This window comes from Zingiber officinale, chromosome 8B (genome assembly GCF_018446385.1).
Source record: "Zingiber officinale cultivar Zhangliang chromosome 8B, Zo_v1.1, whole genome shotgun sequence".
Lineage (NCBI taxonomy): Eukaryota > Viridiplantae > Streptophyta > Magnoliopsida > Zingiberales > Zingiberaceae > Zingiber > Zingiber officinale.
The window spans coordinates 44,133,457-44,138,840 of NC_056001.1; the positions used below are offsets into that span (position 1 = coordinate 44,133,457).

The 5,384-nt window shown below is 38.6% G+C and overlaps 1 long non-coding RNA gene across 1 annotated transcript; it reads right to left on the minus strand.

Moving 5' to 3' along the window:
* Positions 1-2,964: 2,964 nt before the first annotated feature.
* On the minus strand, positions 2,965-4,046 carry LOC122016237. Its single transcript, XR_006121093.1, has 3 exons — positions 3,372-4,046; positions 3,203-3,295; positions 2,965-3,021 (listed from the first exon to the last, which is right to left on the minus strand). It is a non-coding gene; the product is annotated as an uncharacterized LOC122016237 (long non-coding RNA).
* Positions 4,047-5,384: the final 1,338 nt, after the last annotated feature.

The following is a 5,384-nucleotide window of genomic DNA, read 5'->3' on the forward strand; positions in this document are numbered from 1 at the left end:
TCTCCCAGTATACACAAGTAACGATTGTATCCCATAAGTGTTAAGCAATTAGCTCTACACTTCCTTACACCAGCGGGGTCACATATCCCTAAGTTATCTCACCAGGTATATACAGTCCACGGTCAAAGTCTTCATGGAATAGGATACATCGATCCTTTATAACCTATCCAAGCCGACAATGATATATGGCTAAATCAGTCCTTTCCACGTCAGTACAAAACATGTACTCAAATGTGCTCTAGATACATAACTAAGCACGAATAAACTAAAGGTTCGAACCTCTAAAAATAGAATATGGCAATCCTCTACTGATCACCCAACAAAACTAAATCATTTATCTACGAACTAATCAAGAATACCTTAATTCTCCACAAGCAACTAAGGTATATCCAACCACATAATATTATATGTATAAATGTGTACAACCCAAAAGAAAAAGTCAATATTTAGGAACATCAAGACACTCTCATTTTCATCCTCAAAAATATCAGCCCACATAATATCGGATGAAGCAGTCTCTACTCCCCATGAGGCAAGTTAGCATTCAAAACATCAATCTTTATTTATCCACATAGTCCCATATCGGAGGAAGCATATATCATTTTTTTTTATATATCATCCTGTTAACTATCCATAACCAACCAGGTTTATTAAAATCTCATAGGCACATTCAACCGTAAAACTCTCCAGCACCCAATTTATAATCGATCACCAACCATAATCATCAAACCTGTGAATATCATAAATGACACTCACTATGTCACCATCAATGACAACCCAAATATTAGATCATCAAAATAGTTATCCACTAATAGATCATCAAAACAAATATCTAGTAATTGATCATCGACAACCATATAACATTTACTCTCATAAATCATTAGAAATCAACATATCATAATATCTTATATCACGATATCCCTCGACCTCAAACCATTCTCATGATGATCAAACATGGTAACCCCTGATGACGATTTCCATCGTGCACGGTACCTAATATCGAAAGATATGAGTATAAAACTCTCTTGGCTAAGTCAGCGGGAATATGTAGGTATCATCCCTACCCACTAACAATAGCAGAGGTGGTATGTGCCTCCATCTCTACGGTAATGTGAAGCTAAAACTCTTGATGGTATGATATGAAAAATCACGAGACTATAATCCTTGATCTCATGCGGATCGGTGGCTAACCCATCACGTGTAATATGACTACATGACCAGACGGGTAATAAAGATAAAGTGCTAATAGATGTCCTAACTATCATAAAATAAACTTCATACCTATTTGTCGTCTGGAGATATTCCATCGTTGTCCAGTCCCCAACTTCGACCTCAAAATTCCGAACGAGAAAAATCATGAAATCTGATCGAGGAGGAAAATTTACCTCAAAAGAATTTCAAGAATTCTATGAATCCAATGGAAAACAGTGACCTCAGATAGTTCCAACATCCCTCAACAAAATAGATTGACGGAAAAAATGAACAAAATCATCCTTAACATGGCAAGGAGCATGCTTAAAATCAAGAAACTGCCAAAGGAAATATAGTTAAAAGATGTTACATGTGTAGAATTGTCACGCCCCGGAGGTCATGTACTTGCCCGATAAAATGGACGTTACCCTCTTCTAATAATACTTACCACATGCGGCTGGAATAACAACGATAAATAAATCAATCACGCAGTTTATATATGTATTCACCTCGGTTGTCACAACCATGCAGTTAATAAAATAAAACAGTAGTACACTGACTCAAAACAACCCTACTCAACTACACTCGTAAGACGAATCCGATTTTTCTTACCTCTTACCGTCAGGCGGCGTATAATAAGTAAATCCAAATCGTACTAAAAGTCCATCAACGAAAGATTCCATACGATATCCGTATGTAAGTCAAAACAAAACTAACACAAAGTCGATGGCGAAAGCTAGAATGAAACAACAACTCAAAACCGAAGCACTACGTGCGGTGGGGACTAGCGATGGAACTCCCTCGCGACAAAGACACGAAAATAACAACGATGGGCGGGGTGAGTCGACACTCGGTGAGTCTGATTGATATGCAGTAAAGAAACAACACCTAGACTAATCATGCGTACACTCCTGATAAGAAAGATAAAAATAAATACGAGTAAGCGGAGAATCTTTGTACTAACGAGTCCGAGTATAAGGTCAAGCAGTCGATTGGTATAGGAATCACGTATGCGTATCGAACATGGGTATCGACAATATACGGCGTATAAATCGTGACCCGAACACAAGCAATAAATACATCATGCGTATGATGCAAATCGTCACTGACGCCGGTCGATCATCTCATACAAAAGTGAGGCCGAGTGGGTAGGGTGTGACAAACGTGCACTCTGTCGTCACTACTCACGATGGTGGCCAGTGGACGGGATCTTTGTCGAGTACACTATCCTCTACCCCAAATCGTAAATGGGGGCCTTGATGCTCTCGACTCCCGGTGGTGTGGAGGAATCCTGGGATAACACGTTGTGTCACACTACCCATGAGCGGACCAGCCTAGCAGAGTCCCTGCTGCAAGACACTCTGCTGAATCGACCACTAACCCATGGTGGTGGTGTGTGCAGATGTATGGCGATGTGCTCAACAATATTGGGCGGACTATCGCACGTGCAATCATCTGAATGATGCGTGGCGATAACCATATAAACATCGACCTAATCCGTATATATGAAAAGTGCACCCTAAGTCAGCAAATCATATCGAATCAAAGGTACGGAAGGTATAAAAACCTAGGTCCGAGCATGGTGAAACATGGTATATCACTACCCCTATAAGCGTGTATAAGCGGTAAAATATACATGAGATCTGAATCAATCAATCAATCAATTGCGTAAGATTTGGGTAGTAATTAACCGAAACAGATAAGAAACACAATTGATGCAATATGTTAATTTCATTACTAAGCATATCAAAGACAAAAAGTCAAAAGTACCCGCCTCCGAAAATAGAAAGGTCCAATCTGACTCCGAGATACTCGTCTCGCGTCAAGGTCCTATATAACCAATATAAACATAATTTATTTAGCTAACTCAAATGTATAGCTAAATAAAATCCTTAAGGCTAAATTAGGGTAAAACCCAAATCCACTCAAGCCACATATCACGATTAAATAGAATTAGGGCACCCTAGCAAGTCCACAACTAGAATGAAATCTAGTATATATACAAACTTACCTCTACAACTTGTCCAAATCTGGTTGGAAACGTTGCTACTGTAAATCAACAGTCGGAGCAAGATTAAATTGCAAATCTCCCAAACCGATAAACCTAAATCACAATTCCAACACCTTCATTAATCAAATTAAACCCAAACTCAGTAAAAATTATACCATCTACACCTTACCTAAATTCACAGCAGGAATCACTGATCCACTGAAGGTTTGTTACTGCCAACAAGGGTTGATTGCTGCTGGAAACCTTAAATTACACTGCCGAATCACTGCTGGAATCACTTGTCGTTACCTCATCCGAACAACCTTACTCTGAAGAGGAGATGAAGCTCAGGCACGGGAGAACACCGGCAGTGGTACTCGGGTGCCAGCAAGATGGAGGACTAGGGCACGGTGTAATCTCTGCGCGTCGACGTCCAGTGGCTACTGATCACCGCGATGGGGCCGAGAGCAAAGGTGTCCGACGGTGGCTCGTCGGACCAGAGGAGAAGAGAGGGAGTCTCGGTGGCCGACGCTGCTTCGGTCCAGAGAGGGCAGCGGCAAGGGATCGGCAGAGTCGGCAAAAGAAGGCGGCGGTGCTAGGTTAGCGGTGGCTCTGTGCAGAGCTCAGCGTGGAGAAGGCCGGTGATGGATCTAGGGCACGGCTGGCGCAAAGAGGAGATCGGAGAGGCTAGGGCTCGGTTTGCGGCGGTGCTACTCGGGTCGGCGGCGCTGGAAAGGGGCAGAGGGAAAAAGGCTTCACCTCGGAGAAGAGGAGGAGGCGGCTGGTACCGGCGCAGAGGAGGTTAGGGCGAGGAGAGGCGCGAGCGGTTTCGGGGAGGAAACGGCGAAAAAATGAAGGAAAAGGAAAATTAAATAAAGGAAAAGAAATGAGAAAAAATTTCAACTTTTCCTCATTTAAATGGGGTAGTCAAAACAGGCTTTTTCGGGCCCCGTTTTTGTCCCCGTTAACTCGTCCATACGAGCTCCGAAAAATTCCCGAAAAATTTCCAAAAATTCCGGAAAATTTCCTTATTAATTTTCACCTATTTTCCGGTATTTTACAATTAAAATCATAGATAATATATTTAAAATGTCCATGATTGATTAAAGTATGGATCTTTAATTGGAAATTATGAATGCAGTTTGCTGACATTATGAATATGATAGTCTTATCCGGACTATCAGTGTAATGACACTAAGCAGAGGCATTTTATATAATATGATTATATAGGACAAGGACCAGATGTGATTTAAGTATCTATGTTTAAGTACCGTTACAAAGACTCGAATCAACATCGCTAAGATGATCATATGTAGATCAATCTAAATCCTGAGTTGTCATAGACTCCTTGTTTGTATTAACAAGTCTCTTGATTTGTTTGTTAAAATCTATTTTAAATAATAGGTGTAACACTTACATTTTGGAGACTCAGTTATACATTCAGCTGGAAATATGATTTATAGATACGGAATCTGTAACTTCCGAAAGGATGTTAAAATGGTTCTCTTGAGTGTTGATTCTAGCACTAAATAGTTTGAGCGCTCTAATTCATAATTAGATTATGAATTAACTATTCACTAGTGAATCAATGATACTTAAGGTTTTAGATACAAATAGAGAGGTAAAACGGTAATTTCGTCTAGCTCTATTTGTGAACCATGAACGGAGGGTTGATCGACATGTAATGATTATATCAATGGACTATTCAAATCTTTTGAGTAAATATGTTCCATAATTCTCAAGAGTGCAATTCCGGATTTTAGTGGAATAATCTCGTAATTAATAAATTAGATAATTAGTTAAAGAGCTTTAATTAATTGTATCTAAATTTATTGGAGCTTGAAATTATGGGTCCATGGTCCCCAAATCATCTTCGTATAATCATGATGGATACTTTTAAATAATTAATTTGATTAATTATTTATTCTCACAAAATTTATTAACTAATAAATTGTTTATTATTTTTACTAAAAGGAGATATTCTATTTGTAATTTGATTACGAATAAAATATAAAAGAGAGAGAAATCAGATATTTGGATATTCTATTTGTAATTTGATTACAAATAAAATATATAAATGAGAGAAATCAAATATTTAGATATTCTATTTGTAATTTGATTACGAATAAAATATAAAAGAGAGAAATCAAATATTTGGATATTTTATTTGTAATTTGATTACAAATAAAATATATATAAGAGA